At 34.3% G+C, this 18,493-nt stretch overlaps 1 protein-coding gene across 1 annotated transcript in view; it reads left to right on the forward strand.

Annotated features, from left to right (window-relative positions):
• Nucleotides 1-994: 994 nt before the first annotated feature.
• The window catches only part of LOC126829335 (kelch-like protein 5), a 79,331-nt gene continuing 61,832 nt past the window's right edge, over nt 995-18,493 (forward strand). Inside the window, exons 1-2 of the mRNA XM_050559137.2 lie at nt 995-1,090; nt 16,380-16,454. The gene's annotated coding sequence lies outside the window, so the exon portion shown is untranslated. The remainder of the gene's footprint in view (nt 1,091-16,379; nt 16,455-18,493) is intronic.

Here is an 18,493-nt window from a genome sequence, read left to right on the forward strand (position 1 = left end):
GTCAAAATAAAAGGTAAAAACAATATTTTTGTGGTTGATTTTAGTAAATGTGTGTCTCTAGAACATCTGTGTACAATTTGAGTCTGTTCCAAAGTCATTCAGTTAGTCAAAATATTATTTTTTCGATTTTGCCTGTTTTTGACGGATTTTGGGAAAACGCTGCTTACGTATGGGTATATAAAATTAGCTACAAAAAACAAAGTTATGAACCGATTGTCATAATTGAAAAAGATTAATGATTCTCAGGTGTTTTTCTAACTGTGTGCAAAATTTCAGGTCTGTAGCTCAAAAATTGAATTTTGGTTGGCACATGCTAGTATAATAAAGCACTGCCACAGGACATCTACCCATATAGTTAACGTTAAACTTTATCTATCCCACATTGATTATATTGCCAGTTCTTTAATAACAGATCAATCTATTTAGGATTTTACTAAGAACTATGAATCATTTTGTCCGAAGGACTGAGAGGCCAGAAGGTCATTGACCTACAAAGGCCTCCTAGTCCTAGATGATGATGATGAAACGAACTGACTAATTTATATAATTATAATTACTAGCGCCGGTTTATCTCACAAGATGGGGGCTGAAATATTATACCAATGACTCTGGTATGAATGTCAAATGTAAAAATAATATTTAGTATACGATTTATTTGCATGAATGATTATAAAACTCCACAAATATGTTAGAAATCCGAATAATACCTCGACGACTTTTCCTTGTACGAACTGCAATGGTAGTCGCCATGTTTGCAAAGTTGGTTGTTTCTAAAATCTGGATCAGAATTTCAGTAATTTTTGTTTTATATAATTCTCTATATTTTTACAAAAAATTATTGTATATATAGTTAACTACATAGATAATATAGTATGAAGTTATAAGACAATCAACAAGTCATAAAAATGCAAATATGATGCTTTTCAGTTTTTAATATACATTGTTTTGAATCCCTGTTCGTTTTTTAGACTATTCAACAGGAAGTTTTGAATGGAAAAGGCCACTTACTTCCCTTTAATGCTATTGACCTCATTCCTGAAATACACAGAAATAAAACACTAAAAAGAGTAGACCTACAGATACAAGGCAGGTAAGAGACAATAGTCATATAATAAATGTAGTTCAAATACTTTGTGAATGTGATTGTTGTCATTTGTTTTATTAAGTTATCTATTTTATATAAATAAATGTTTACATTAACATAGCCTTTCAAGCTAAATTAACAAAACTTTTTTAAAGATCTAAAAATAAAATGTGTTAACAAAAATATTAACATGAAGTTATGAACAAGACGTGTATATATTATTGCGTAAAACAATTTAAAACTGTGTCTGGTTGCTGTGTTGTTTATTTTTCATAATTAAGAAATAATAAATTTTGGAGCTGATGTATGTAAAGTCACTCAAAAGGCGATACTCGATTGAAAGTTCTGGTAGGGTGACCTGTGCACACTACAGAAAGTTGGTCTCGACACGGCTAAATGTGCACGCTTCAGTTGCGTGTCTCGAACTGATTTCTGACTACCCCGCACTCTCTTTGAGTCGATAAATAGCCATGGCACGTGCAATTCTCTACAAATATATCAACTACATGTATTACAGCCGTAAAAAATCTATTGTTGACGATTTTGAATAGCAGTAAAATTTAGCTTTTTGATTATTACAGCAGCTTTAAAAATTACCTTTGTTTTATTTTTTAAATTGCTTTATCATTAACTGTAACGTTAAGAGCGGCATCTTTTGGTTTAGTACAAATAATATCTCTGAATCACTTTCGTTAGCAGGAACATGATACTAGCAGTAGTTTCATTTTACTTTTACAAGTTTCTTAAAACAATTGTTGAGTTGGCTAAAGTGCTTATTTCTAAATTCAATTTCTTGTTCTAGCTTTCTGTTATGTTTCGTAAAAAAGTAGTCTTGATTATCCCGACTTGTCAATTAGACGTAGAATGGTCGATAGACTGGTTAAGCGAGACTAATTTCAAAACAAGGCACGTAACCTATCTTTTACTCAAAAGTGTCTGGATGTTATGGACGACACTTGGAACCAGTTTTCAGTCTATTATTGATAGATGATTAATGGTCATAGCTTATTAAGTACAACATGATCGTTTATTTAGTGACTATAATTGTCTGAAACTGATTTGAGGCTTGGCATATATATAAATATTGTGGCGTAATTGTCGAGATATTTGGAGATATTTATTTATGGTGGGTCACCCTAGTTCTGGAATTGAATTCTCTCAATCCCAAAAATAAAAATGAAATGGAATTGGGTTTTAACATTGTACTATTCTGTGTGCACCACTGACTTTATCGATCTTACTAACTGAGCCACCGCGACCCCTCAACCCCGCCAAAATAGTGACAGGTTAAAAGGGGGATTTGATAGGTAAGTTCTCAACCAACCATGACTGTATTGACAGCTGAAACATTCCGTTATCTTTAATTTTGATTGTTTATTATCATAACCACGGTATTGGTATATTCAAGACTTGGCCTCGGTTTCCCATTTTAAATGAAATCATTAAATGTCCGAACCGTTCTAATCTACTTAAAATCAGAGCCATCTGATGGCATTGAGAGTTGATTATGTTCTTGTCAAGTTAATAAATCTCTAATTGATAATTTATATAAGATTAAGGCATATTAAGCCCTTGAAAATTGTATCTGTAGTGATGTTGTTAACTTAAAGGGAAATTATGGTCTCCTGATATCCATTATTTAAAAAACAGTGAGCACAAATTGTAATGGGTCGTCTTGATAAATGAGGCTAAACCTTAGTGCATAAGTGAAATGTCAAACCTTATTTCCTGTGTAGACCAGACTAACCAGATGAGAGCGACTGCAATTCAACGAACAAAACTGATTAGAAATTACGATAACAGTTTTAAAAATTAAATGTAAATCAATTTGACCCATTCTCGCCCATTCTAGGTTCCAGAGAATTAGCACTTTTAAAACTGGTTGAGACATTGGAATACAATAAATTTGTTTCTTATTGAGATAGAGTGCTCTGTATCCCAACTAAGTTTGATGATGAGATTTTTCTACTTCTCTAAGTAGCAATACAATAAGCCATTTGATTGAGTCAGGACTGGAACACAATAACTCTGATTTAAATTAAGTTACTTCGATTAGATTTTAATAAGGTGTATGGCTTGAATAATAAATTGGGTTTGTCTTGGCATGTTTTGTCTGTCCATTAGACTTTCTGGAACACAATGACTCTGCTTCTAAGTGTGGTAGTTACTAGTACTGATAGAATGTCTCAACTTGGTGTAAATGTTCATTAGGTGAATGTAAGACTGAGTTTGATGAGTATTTTTATTTGTACATGTACAGATTTCAGTCTGTGTGTATTATGTTATTATAACCCTATTGGCCCAGTTGTCAACAATTGGCTATGAACTAGAGTTCTTAACTCTAACAGTTTTATTTCAAATTTGATGTGAAGCATTGTAGTCATGAGATGACAGACTCTATGTCACCATTCTTTGGCATGCTCCAGAGTTATCGCCTGGTTTTCTTGAAACCTTGCAATCACAATAGATGGTACTGTTTTTTAATGATTTGTTTTCAAATTTTTGGTGAAGAATTGGGGTCAGGGGAAGAAAAACTCTCTTGATATTCAGCTTTTCACGACCTTCTGTTTCGGAGTTACCTCCTTTTCTGAAAACCTTGTGAACATAATAATGGCTACAATTTTTAACAGATTTTTTCCAATTTGATGTTCAGCATTGGCGTCGTGACAGGATGAAGCCAAATAATATTCAGTTTCTCTACCTTCTGTTCCAGTACAGTTACCTCCCATTTCTAAAAACCTGTGAATGCAATAGAGGGTACAGGGTAAAAAGTCGCTTGTACATGTATTACCTCTGATGCGACCTCTAATTACAACCGGTCAGATCTTAATGTGGACGTCATGGAAAGTATAAAAAAACAAAACGAAATATAAATCTTCTCAGGTTTAGCAATATCATTGGTTGAGACTTTGAGCACAATAACTTCTATTCTAATTGAGGGAGGGTGCTGAGTAATGAAACTTGGGTGTATTATAAAAGTTTCATTATGTCAATACTTTGACTTAGTCCAATGATGAGCATTTTCTACTGAGCCTAAGCAGAGATAACCAATTTGATTGGGTAAAATTTTGGAACAGAAATAACTCAGCTTCTAATTGAGGTGTTCATTATGTGAATATCTTGCTTGGTTTAATAATAAGCATATTCTGCACAGGTTAAACAATTTGTTTCATCAATGCTTTAGGATTTAATGACTTTGGGACACAATATGGCTTTGATTCTAATTGAATCAGAGTGATGAAAACGTGGTGTATAGTTTCATTGCATCCATATCATGACAAATTTTTTGCTCAGGTTAAGCAGAGTGACAAGCAGTTTGATATAAGAAGGTAATTGTGTCATCTATTTATTTTGGGATTGACACAGGTATTATCGACCTTACTGTTTGATTGCTAAATTTGAAAGTAATTAACAATAATCATTTAAAAAGGAAACTTGTTAATTCTGTGTGAAAGATTCTTAGAAATCTTCACCCTACTGTCTGAACTGTGGTAAATTATAAACCGATTTCGTCGATTGTGAACAAACTACTGAATAATGGCATCTGAAGACAATAAAATTAATTTGGAAACAATTTTATTCACAATGAATATATCACCGATTACACGAATACTCGTAAATATTGCTTTTCACATCATCATCACCCCATAACTGTAAATACCCTATATGTTATACATATTTTAATGAATTATATTAGGCCCTACATCCCTGTCAATTATATGCAACTCTGTGGCTAACATTTATAAATAAATACACTTTATTTCATAATTTTAATTGATAATATTTCATAACGCGGCATCTAATCCCAATGCTCTGTGGTTGTTAGTCCATTTTCAAAGTTTTATGATAACCCCAAAAACTATGAAATTCACGTTCCGACTGTTCACGTCAATAATATTCCTGATTAAATTTCTTTTTTTTACTTATTCGACAGATACTGAAATCGAAACAGAACAATTCGGGATATCTAAACATGTTTATTGTCAATATAAAAATGTATTTAAAACAAAAAATCACTTGTCAAAAGAGGTATCTCAGATTGCGTGTATTATTGGGTCTTGTGTGTTAATTATGCAGACTGTGGGAAAAACTCACGCAAGTTTCGTGCTAAATTTAACTATTTTCACTGCATTTGTGTAGCATTCAATAGAATTCAAAGCATTGATTGGCATGATCGTGATCTACGAAATGCCATCAGAAAATTCCATTCTCTATGGATTTCAAAATGGAGTTGTACTTGTGATTAATATAGGCCTGGAGTTAATAACTGAGAGTACAATCGTATTGAAACATTGCCCTGTGAATTTCAAAACGAAGCCGGGATTTTCAGAAATTAATTGTGTTACCGAGACGCAAAATTCTGAACAGTTTTTGCACAACGGAAATAATATTCGAAGAGAAATAGAAAGACATGGAACTATCTGCCGATAATTAAAACGATGTGCGGTATGATTGGTTGTTGATAATAATTTTTGGTATTTATATATAAAAAAAATTAATAACGTTATATACCTATTAAATGATTCTATGGCCCCGGCTATTAATTTTCCCGAGGCAAATGTAAAATACATCGGCATTTACAGATTTACCCCGGCTACAGCAGATGGCCGAGGTTAATTGACTGTAAATATTAAAGGACTGTCGTTCTTTTTATTCTGCACGTCCTGTGTTCAAAAGAAATAATCCTACCCAACTCTCTAACCAAATAATTAATACAAGACGGAAACAAAATAACGGACTACGAGCGTATATGTTTGTAAATGCCCAAACTCATTACTGGGTCCGAGAGCAATAGCTTATTCATACACAAAATTTGAATTGTCATATAACAGCCAAACACCGTTACGATAGACAAGCCTTTCTGAGACTCCCTTATACAAAATGATCTGTCCAGATAAGTGACGTAATTAGCTTCCATTTTTGTTTTTTTCTATGTCCAAGTTTGTGAGGAATTCAATTTTATAAGAGAGAACTTTTTTATTCGCTGGGATATTTAGTTGTACAATGGATTTTATTTAACCGGAGGTAAGTTTATAATAACCAAAGTCAAGTAGTTGCTTATAATCGAAGAAATCCGTTTAAAATTTACGATGGTTCAGACAGTAGTCCTGTGCGAACAGCTCAATATATTGATGTGGAACTGGATTATTGGGTTATTTATTCATATATTGGCTTTTGATTTGTATTCCTAAGACCATTTTAATCCATGAGTATATGCTTTAAAAACAGGGACTGCTTTTAGGAGTCCTCTTTAAATCTTTTTCCTTTATTGACTTTACACAAAGAATAGAAGCTCATTTCAGTGAATACAGATTTCACAATTTTGATTTTTTTCAGCCGGCAGTCAGTCAAGTTTTAAACCACAAGTCATGTGATTTGAAAGAACCGATTTCCATTTTTGTTGTTCTTATTATCATGACTGTTTGCTGAAACCTTTCAGATTATGTACATAATGTACACAAATATTTAAACATTAAATACATCCATATCACATGTACAGTGTATGACATGCCATAAAATTGTACTGAAAAACAAGAAATGAATGTTGCATGTATTTAATGCGATCCATCACCAGATACTTTAAAGATACATGTACATTGTCTCGAAAGTATTTATTGAGTGGTTATTTCCAATAAAAGTATGACAAATTTGGTATATGGAAAGTATAGACACCCAATCTTACTAGTAAAATACTGGATTACCCGAAAAAAACACCCACGGGGCAAGCACTGCAAAAGTGTCAGGGTATCACTAACTGGCAATCCGACTGTTGTCAGCCAGCTTATTATGTGCTAGCTTGACTGAGGGAGTGGTTGTTATGTCTGGATCAAATAGTTAGGCTGTTTTGGGAACATTGAGGGGTGTCAACATACAAAAGACTCTGCAGTTGAACAGCGGAAAAGAAGTTGACCGAAAATAATTAAGAATTTACTTAGGCCTCAATATGTATGGTAAATGGACAGTCAGTAATGAAAAATACATTCTGAAAAATGACCCTCCCCCAACAAAGTGAGGTGACAGACATGGCATCTAACAACAGGTTATTTATCCATGTAGCTTGAGGTATATTCCTACATAAAAATAGTTTTATGAAGGATTTGAAGCAAATTTTTGATAGATTAATTACTTTGATTATGTTTTTAGTCAAAATATATCAGTAAATCACACAGTTTGTACACAGGAAATTATCTTTAATTTTAAGATGTATTTTTATTAACTGGACATAAAAAATAGTTCTGTAGCATTGTCAAATATACTATTCAAAAAAAGTAGGGGATATTTGATTTTTAAGTGTTATTAAAGTCACCTAATGAAACTGACGAAGAAACAAATGACAAAATGAAATGAAGTTCACATTCATCGATTTATTCCAAATGATCGTTAGACTAAGTAAGGCACAGACTGACCATTATAAGGGTTAAATGATACCCGGGGTCAAACAGCAAAGTTACCACAGCATCACAACCAAGTCAGTAACGGGCAAATCCTCCTCTGTTTGCCAAACAAGCATTGATCCGACGTGGCATAATCCTAATGAGACGTCTAAGGTCATTTTGGTCCAGATTGTACCATTCCTGTTGCAACGCAGCAGCAAGTTCTTGGACATTGGCAGGACGTTGTTGACGTTGACGTAACCTCTGTCCAAGCATGTCCCAGACATGCTCGATGGGGGAGAGGTCGGGACTCAGTGCTGGCCAAGGTAATGTGGTGATGTTCTGTTGTTGGAGGTAACCTGTAACGATCCTGGCCCTGTGACATCTTGCGTTGTCATCCTGGAAGATGAAACGGCGGCCATGACGTCGTGCGAACGGCACAACATGGACTGCCAAGATGTTGTCCCGGTAGTACTGGCCTGTAACACGCCCTGCAACAACATGTAAAGCCGTTCTTCCAGCAACAGTGATGCCTCCCCACACAATAACAGAACCACCCCCAAATCGATCATGTCTGATGACGTTAACGTCTTGGAAGCGCTCGTTTCGACGACGCCACACCCTCCTACGTCTGTCCAAAAAATCAACAGTGAACCTTGACTCATCTGAAAACATCACATTGCTCCAGCGTCGATTATCCCAGTGTTGGCGATCCCTACACCAACGACGTCTTGCCTGAATGTGATGATCTCTCAAACAAGGGATCACGCGAGGACGTCGGGCGCGAAGGTGACCCCTATGCAGTCGATTACGAATCGTCTGGCCACTCACTCTCACACCAGTGTCTGTTTGAAGACGAGCGCTGATCTGATTTGCTGTGATGACACGATTTCTCAAGGCCAAGGTACGGATAAATCGATCCTGGCCTTGAGTTGTCGCCCTTGGTCGACCTGAGCGTGGTCTGTCCTGTACAGATTGTGTATCACGGTATCTGGACCATAGCCTGCTTATGACAGACTGAGAAACATTCATCGTCCGCGCCACAACCGCCTGTGTTGTGCCGATCTGTAGCATGCCAAGGGCACGTAACCTTTCATTTTGGGTAAGCCGACGCATATCAAAATTTGTTTTCTGGTCACTAAAACAATTAAACTGATGTTTCCACCCTGGAATTCAATGCCACAATGACTGTAACATTCAAAGTCAGAGTCGTGCAAATCTTGGGTTGGACCCCCATGATGATCCCAAGCATCACCTGCATTCCATGCGGTAGCTATTGGTGCGTTTGGGCGTCACATGTAACTGGAAATGTTTCTTCTGTTAGGTTCTATAGTGACTTTTTTCGTAGTCATTTGCATATTTTAGTATTATGCCCCCAAAATCAAATATCCCCTACTTTTTTTGAATAGTATACAATACAATACTAATCAACAGAGATTAAGTACTTAATAGGCTATCTTACAAGAAGCCACTTATTTTAGACAGGAGTAATTTATAACAAGTTGCATTCATTTCAGTATGCATTTATATTGACCCTTCAGCTTTCTTTAATTTCTTGCAGTATTTTTTCCTTTAATCATTTTGGTAGCCTTCTAGTTTTACATTTCAGTCACATTAAATGAGCAGTCCCAGATATTGTACATGTAAGTGGTCGTTAGATATGCTTTAAAGTTTTATGTAGCTCAATTTAATCGGTGGTTTGATAACCACAAGACCCTATGCAAGACATGTAGCCTATTGGATATCACGGCACTTACTTGTAAAGATATCAATAAATTTGAGAAATTTATGGAAACTGAAAGTTTGTATTTCTGCTAAAATGTGTCATGGAACTTCAGATACATACAGTTGTACCGACCTAGGACACCCACCCCAGCCACACACACACACACAATTTCACCTGCTATATTCAAAAAAAATTGTGTTGGATGACTGAATGGTTAGCATGTGTGCGCTGTATCATAAGGTCTGTCATTGAGTCAGCTGGCATGGTTTCGATTCCCTGCTTGTATGTGACAAGGAGTAGGGTCGCCTGTCCATCCTCGTGGGTGTTTCCTCCCACTGCTAAAAACCTGTACATGTACGTGCAAGTGAATTATTGAAATAAAATTGAATCATATGTTAGTCCTGAAATGACCTAGTTTGTGTCGAGTGGATGTTAAACCCCATTTCTCTCTGTCTCTCTCTCTCCCCTTTAAAATAAGAAATTGAGATGTTCATTAGGTTTTGGTACAATATATGTCTAGGAAGGAAATTAGATGAGTACGGTAACTTATTCCATTGATGTGGGTAGCTCTAAGTCTAAACTAACATGTGGTAATTCAAGGTAATAGGAGTGGGATGATTTTATAGCAGGCTTTTTGTGGTTAATTATAGCTGCAGGATAATGTTGGGATTTGTAGAATCAGTGCTAATCATAGAGATTTATTGATTTCCCTCGGCGGACCTCAGGTTGGTCACTCACTGACCAAAAGTCTTGTTAGCTTCTGACCATCTAAAATCTATACCTCTTAGTCAAGTGAACAGAACCACGAAGCCAGTTTGCTGATTTTTCATTGATTTTTCTGTGAGGACAGCTCGAGTGCCAAATATTTGTGTGTTGCATTTGAACATCCAGTCATCAAGTATCATATCATTTCTCGTACACCCATAGACTGACTCTTGCCTCCCCACTGAGTTCTATGCTCTTTTTATTTGGAACTGATTTTTAACCTAATTCGGAGAGATAGTGACAGCCTTGGGTGTGCTTGTGAATTCTTTAATAACAGTCTCTAACAACTTAAGCTGTTTTTGTAAAGCAGTACCAGTATTGTGCTATCATCAGTTTCACAAAAGTGTTTGAGTTTCACTTACTAGAATGAAGTAATTTTGAAAATATTTTCAAAATTTGCAAGCAGTTAAGTATCATGGAGAGAGGTCAAGCAGTGTGCTTAATTAAAGACTAGTGCATATTAACTTTATTGATAATAATTACCAAAAGGCTACTGATTGGATTTATGCCGTGAGTTTTAAGGATTGTGTGTGTTACTGTGAAAAGTTTGAAGTATTAAACAGCTCATCTGAGACGACATTATACTAGTTCATGTTATACTGCGATTAATCTACTGGTGCATGTATAATAATATACAATTTAACTGTTAGATCTCCACACATTTATGGTGGCTTCCTAGCTCGTCTTAACTGTGTTATATGATTAAAAATGTAAGTTATTTTAAATATATATCATTTGAAATGAAATTAAAGATGTAAGCACCACTATTTTAAGGTTGACATTATTTGTTATATTTCACAACAAGGAGGTGTTTTCTTTTAGTGCTATAGAAAATTTTATTCTAGAAATTAGATTAGCCCCCGTAGAAATAATTTAGATGACATCATTGTATATTGAGATAATATGGATATAAAAAGGTAAACATTTATAATTATATATTGCTTAATTAAGTTTGTGGGCTTGTGTAGGCAAAAGAAAATAGAGAAGGGTGGAGGTAAAAGAAATTGGGTAGCCATGAACCAATTATAACAGCAACATCCCAACAAATACATCATAGTTTGTGTTTGGTATTTTCCTACTAAATAAACTCTGGAGCAATATAGCCCAGTTGGTGCTGATGTGCTAATAAACACAAATTCTTAAATAAACCTACAATGGATTACTATACATATTGTATAACATTAAACTTTCTACAAAAAGTTTGATAGAAGAAACAGAAGTCTGTGCTTTGATATATTATCATTATCAGGCAACCTTGGAAAACCACCAAAATATATGTTGTTTTATCTTGATTTTGACTGAAGTTAATCATTTAAATATTGGTTTTAGTAGAAGTAGAATGATAGTAGAGAGTAATACTAGGGTAAGATATATTAATACATTCTGCTCTCAACTAATGGTATACACAATGAGTTAGACAGGTGCTACTGTTTACCTCTTTCTTTCACAAGTAAGTAACGCTTATAGTATAATATTGGTTTACATAATACTATATAGTATATTTTGAAGGATATTTGTCGTCGAGACGTTATTAGTTTTACTAAAATATACACATTTGAGTTTTCATTCAAAGAACTTTCTTTTGTAAAACATTGAATATACCGGATTAAAAAAAATATATTGTCATTTAGTGTATTGGAAATGTTGTTGTTATAAGACCATACAGTGCATGATTCTGGTGCTGTACTTGATGACTGAGACTGTGGGCCCGTGTGGGGTAAATTTTACTTGCATGTTGTATAGGAGAATATCAGTTTTTCCGGGAATCTGGGGATCAGAAAGAGAGTGTGTGTTATACAAACCATTTATTGCTTGATATTATAGAAGGCCTGATCATAAAATCCACAATCATGGGTCCTGATTTCAAAAAAGGGGACAACTCTTGTTTTCAATGATCTTGCTTTTTCTGACTGCTTATGTTTACAATATCTCTTTTAATTTGACTCAAATGATTTTGACCAAAGAGTCAAAAAAGCTGAATTATGCAATTTGAATCTGTAGATGGTAAATCCTGCATGGGGTAGCGAAGACATATCCCAGAGAAGATTTTGATATTTTGGCTTTATTTGGAGCTTTCCCAAAAAGGAATTACATGGGAAATTGTGTAGGGCAGGGTATTGACTGTTTAGTTTTATTTGGAGCAATCTCAAATGTTAATTGAGTGGAGATTAAATATTCTCGTTCTTTTTAGTGCTTGATTGCATATTTGCAGGGAACCACCCTACATCTGGCTATGCTGCTATTCACTTTAGGGCTCATCTCTTTGTTCATGGCAACACCCATCTCTGATTGATATTTAGGACTGTTTAGCTTATAATGTTCAAGAAGAGGTCCAAATTGTTGACTGTATTTATATTATTTAGATACTAATCGATCATACATGTCTTTAATAACTTCATAATTTAATCTGTTTTCCAATACATTGGACACCCGATCTATGGATAAAGAGTTCCACTCTTGTTTTAGATTAATGGAGATTGATTGTTTTAGCTAGAAAGATTTATAAATTGACTTAAAATCAAATTCATGGATCATGGAGCAAAAAACATAAAATCATATTACATGAAGCATCTTTTCATATTAATTCATAAATAGCATTCTTGGATAATATTGATGTGGACAGATTAAACAAGAACCTGGTAGTTACGTGTATAGTTCTCTAATAATTAGAGGTGGATAATCCTTGTCTTATAAAGTCTATTTTAGGGTCAATCACTAAACATTCTATAATCGTTAATCTTCTCATTTTGGCTTGATAAGATAGTTGAAGTTTCGGCATTCTGAAAGTTTGAAAGTGATTTTTAATCAATTATAAGGTATAAGAAGTTTAGTTTTGTTAGATATAACGTAAAGGAGACACTAGAAACTTATGCCCTTTATGCCAAAAGAAAGACCTGCAATAAGCAGATTTAGATGGCATAATATGTGGATAAAAGATTTGTCAGTATACAAGAGAGACTGAATAATATTTAATGTTCCCTGAATGCTATTTAATGTTCCCTGAATGCTATTTAATGTTCCCTGAATGCTATTTAATGATTTAGAATTGTTTAACTTGTTCCATTAAATTTGGTATGGGGATGCAAATTAAACCATGTTTTTTTTTCAACCCACAAAACTTTTGTATTTTAAAGCAAGGCAAAAATTTTAATGGGAAGGAGAAAGTATTTATGGCTCACCTTAAATGTGAATTATCGCCCTTGCTCCATCAAGCTTTTTCACTTAACTGACACTAATATATAAAGGTAAATTCAAGTAAAAAGCTTATAACAGTAGGTTTAAGTATATATCGCATGTGTCAATATTGTAGTCATCGTAGGTATCGTGATTGGGAAATTTAATGGTGGTCTGCATCCGCCTTAAATATTGAATTATCCCCCTTTCTCCACCAGGCATTTTCGCTTAACTGACAGTGATAAATGAAGGTAAACACAGGTAAAAAGCTTATAAAAGTAATGTTGTAGTCATCAACATAACATGATTTGTTGTTTGTGTAGTGATGTAGAGGTAATTGAGGTTGATGAAACTACGATGGTCTCATTATTTACTCTTTTTAATTAACAGTCATTTATTTTGACAAGTTATTACCTGAAAATGTGTATTATTGTAATTTAATACATTTGTGTTTAATTTCAGTCAGACAACATTACTTAGCATCAACAAAATTACTTTCTGTATATTAAGAGTAATTTGTATTTCAATTTTTTCTGAGAAACATAATTTCATACTATATAAATTCTAAGTAATAATATCATTTTAAAAACAGGCATATTCATAGTTTTTGTAGCTTAACATTCTGCTAATAAAAACTCTAGTATTTTTTTAATAGTTATTGTTTTTCCTTATTTCTAATGATAATATTTGTATAGATCAGTTTGCAGAAGCCATTAGATGGTGTAATGTAATTGGCTATATTATCGCTATTCCCATTCCTATACAATTTATATAAAGAAGTAAGTGAAGCTTGATATTAGGTAATCAAGTCAATCAGTGTTTTCATTTTACAGCTGAATAATAAATAGGAGTGTTAAAAGAGTTCTGCGTAAGTGTAGAGTTGCTGATAGTATAATTGTTACAAGGTGGGAGTGATACGTATCTTAAAACTCAATATTATTACATAAACTGTCTCTTTCTTCTAGTAATAAGTGTAATGGTTAATGTCCACCATGACAATTACAATGACAAATTCAACAAACTATAAACCATGGTTTTAACACTGGAGTGGGGGGGTGGGGGTATGGTGGGGGTGAGGTATCTAGTGGTTTAACACATGCACATGAAATCATAAGGTCTGTCAGTGAGTCAAGTGGCATGGTTTCAATTCCCCACTCGTATGTGACAAGGAGTAGATTCAATTGTCCAACCTCTTGGGACTTTTCTCCGGGTCCTCCGGTTAACTCTCATTGCTAAAGACCCGAAATTACCTAGTTTGGGAAAAGGGGAAGTTAAACTCCATCTCTCTCTTTCTCTCTCTCTCTCTGGCTTGATTTGAAATTGATTCAACCAAATCATCCTAAAATGCTCGCAAACAAGTTTTTCTTCTCTGGTTTCCATGCAGGCTGCTTTATACTTCACAAGAGAACATCATGAAATTATTATGTATCTGTGATGTTCTTGGTCAACATGCTGACCATGAAGTTGTCATTGCAGTTGTCACGTTTTGTAGACATCAGCCTTTAGTTATCACTGAAACTTACAACTATATATTGTTCAACATGTTGTGTTCTTTTTTCTGAAATGTATGGTCTGCATGTTCAAGCAAAGTTCTCAAACATTAAGAAAATCGAAGAGACATAAACCTGTCCATCTCACATATTTGTTTCTGTCTCATTTCCTTCTTTTATGGCCACTATTGTCATTAAAAGAATCAGCTGTAGACAATCAGCTCTAAATGACAAAAGATATACATGTAGTTCCTGTAGCAATTGCAGAAATTTGCATGCTGAACATTTATCGTTTTTAATTCTTCTCCACCTTTCAAAGATTTAGTTCCTGGAGCAATCAAGAAGAATTTGTGACAGAAAGTCAATGTGCTGTACATTTATTGTTTTTTATTGTTTCCCAGCTTTCTCCCAGCTTTCAAAGAAAGCAACAGAATATTAAATTGGTCTGTCTGCCCGTCACATGTCTGGGAAACCATTAATTACTCTTCTTCTGATTGAGGTAAAATCTTCTTTTTGTGAATGTCTTAACTGAGTTCGATGAGGAGCATTTTCTGCTAAGATAAGCAATTTGATTAGTCAATACTTTGATTGTAATATTAATGAGCAGAGTGATAAAAGTTAGCGTATGGTTTCATGTGTATTTTCTGCTTTATAGACTAAATAGAGATTAGCAGCTTGAGGTAGAATGTCCAAACTTGACATTTGTTATGTAAATGTCTTGATGGAGTTTGATGATGAGGATTTTATACTTAGGTTAAAGAGATATAAGCAGTTTAATTAATCAAGAATTTGGGACACGATAACTTTGACTCAAGTGGAATATTCAAACGTGGTGTAGATGTTCGTTAGGCGAAAGTCGATCGATAAGCATTTTCTGCTTATGGAACATGATAACTTGGCACATATACATTGTAGAGAGAGTGATGAAACTTGTCGCATAGTTTCATTTCAATCTTGACTAAATCATGAGCATTTTCTGCAGATGCAAGCAATTGATTAAAACACAGTTCCTATTTCATTTCGTTTATTATAGTTCAAAATTTCGTTTTACTTGTCTTTACTACACTAGGATCTTGAAGTGTTGTTATATAACGCACAGTCTGGATGATGTGAGGGATTAGCCAATGAAAAGGCAAGTTTTTGGCGTGAGGTGCACGGAACTTTGGGTAAACCACTAGAAACGTCAACGCTAATTGATTAATCTATGTTTGACGTCACATTGTCAAAAGTCGCTCCTATGACACCTGACAAGACCTTCCACTACCACAGGCCCATTGAAAGAATAAATAAAACCCAAACGAAATCTAGATCTGTATTTGAATCAGATTGTTGAACTTGTTGATGCTTTAGAACACAATAACTTGTGATTCTAATTGAGTGAGAGTGACCCAACTTTGTATATAAGTTCAGCTGGGAGCATTTTCTGTCGAGAGTGACAAATGCAATTTGATCACTCGGATAATTAATGAATGTCATCTGTTAATTTTGAGTATGAGGCATGGGACATCACCCTCAATTTTGTATTGTTTTTATTGACTTGTATGTGAACTTCTCTAATTTTAACAGGAAAATCTATTACCATGAAGTTAGCAAGGGGTATGGAACACTATATCAACATTCATGAACAAACATTAGCCCTAATTGAATTAGGTCTATTAGCTGCCAGTGATGATAAAACAGTTCATAAACTACAATTACCAAAACTCATCAAAGAAAAAAATGCCTATTAGACAAACATATGTTGATAATGTTTGTTATTTTTTCAGATAATGGTACACCTCAGTGAAGCTCTGTAACTCTTAAAAGATTGAGAATAGTTTGATGTAAAAGAATAGATGAAGGTAGGTTGAAATGATATTTTCTTGAATTTATTTGTAATATCTTTATGCTTAACAGATCATTTCACATTTATTACAAATAGGAACACAAGGGAGGTAACTGTTATAAGGTGGTCTAAAGATGGAGGCAGAGCTCCATTAAATTTCCCATTTGGTTACTGACAAATGTAGTTATTTTCAATACTAGTCTCTCTGTAATTCATCCAAAAATGAAGTGAAAAGTAAGGGATGTGGGTAACCTCTAATTGTGATGCCATATTCCAAGACAATTCAAAACAATTCTCACCACTTAGGGCCAACCAACCATGAGCTGGTCCTCACAAAACACAAATATGAAGTATGGAAACACCAGTTATTCAGCACCTCCATGCTTAAAACCCAACTCAGATGATAAAGTTACGTTAAAAATTTAGAGAGAAAAACTGAAAAGCTGTGTTGTATGGTTTGCATTATGCAGACTTGTTTTTTTATATGCAGGCCAGCAGATGTAATCTCTCTTGAGACACAATGTCATCTCGATTTCTGCATTATTGAAACATTTATGAACATATGGCCTAAAGATGCTTATATTATTTGGTAAACACAATGATTACTTACATAACATAAAACCAATTGTGAGGTCTTTATTCACGGGCTGTCAGTATTATATATTTCTGTTTCAATTCTCGGGAGATTTTGTTTTATATCAGTTATTTCTACAAAGGCTTTTATTTTCATTTGTTTTTTTAGCATGTCAATTGCCACATCAAAGGGAAGCCAAAATTTAAATGTTTAATAACACGAGAAATTCTAGATATATTCCGAGAATAAAACTGGTTATGACTGTTGTATGGAAGACTCTTCGTACCCTTTGTTTTGAGTCCAAAGCAACTACCTGAAGTTCACTCAGGTGGAGTTTGAGTTGAGTTTCTTGATTAGTAGTCAGTGACAACTTCCCATTATATACTTTCTATTGTTTGTTGTTTTCCAGTAGCTATTTAGAGTTTTGCAGGTTATTAATGTTTTTGTATTTCTCTTGACAAAGTTTACGTACAGTATCAAATAATGGCATTTATCAAGTCACTCAATGAAATATTGAAAGAGCAGATTCTAAAGAGTTACATGTATGTAATCCCATATTGACTGTTTTGGTGCCCATTTCCAAACAGCTCAACACTTTGAGCTAAAACTTTCAGACAGTAAGCTTTTTCTTCACATGTCAGCATTATTTGCAGACAAACTGACTTCAACTTAATATTTTAGAACAGTATTTAATCTGTATGGATTGTGTCCCATCACCAATTGAAATAGTACAGATCAACCAAATTCAATATTTAATTTGGACCTGAATCAAAAAGCTTAGTTCCTTTAATTTGAAAATATATTTGAGCAGTAAATTATAACTGTTGAAGTCAAGAGTATCTCATATTTTTATTTGTGAAAACTGTACATATATGAGTGAGACCCTATATGCCAGTCTCTGATTTTTTAAGTAGATCGATGCATTTGTCATCTAAGCTTCAACTACAGGGATACTTGCGAACTAAACTTATTAAAACCTTTAAAAAGTTTTATGGCCGTCATATTGACTTGATTGGTAAATATAACATGTCTCTCTCGGCTATTATTCTAGATATATTTAATTGACGCGTATACTATCCCTGATAATGTCTGTCTACTACATCATTAACACTGTTCATCACGTGCATTTTGCATACCGATAGTCCATTGGCCAATCACGCTATTTTACCGAGATTTCGCCTAATAGTTTGGATGCAGCTATGGCGGGTGTGGCGCCAGGCAGGGTAAGCTTACTCTTCCGGACACCTGTTACCACTGTTTGTCGTGTATTTTGTACGCAGTGAACAGTCCATATGCTGATTACACTATTTTGCCATATTACACAATTTTGCTTATACCGTTTTTTTAGGACTTTGAATTTTATCTAATGGTTTGGATTGTTCGTACTTGGTTTTATTTTATTATTATTACACAAATGTACATTCATGGTACATATACACATGTTGGCATATTGGTTATATAACTTGTTGCTAAGGATTATT

The sequence above is a fragment of the Patella vulgata genome, chromosome 8, assembly GCF_932274485.2.
Source record: "Patella vulgata chromosome 8, xgPatVulg1.2, whole genome shotgun sequence".
NCBI classification, from domain to species: domain Eukaryota; kingdom Metazoa; phylum Mollusca; class Gastropoda; family Patellidae; genus Patella; species Patella vulgata.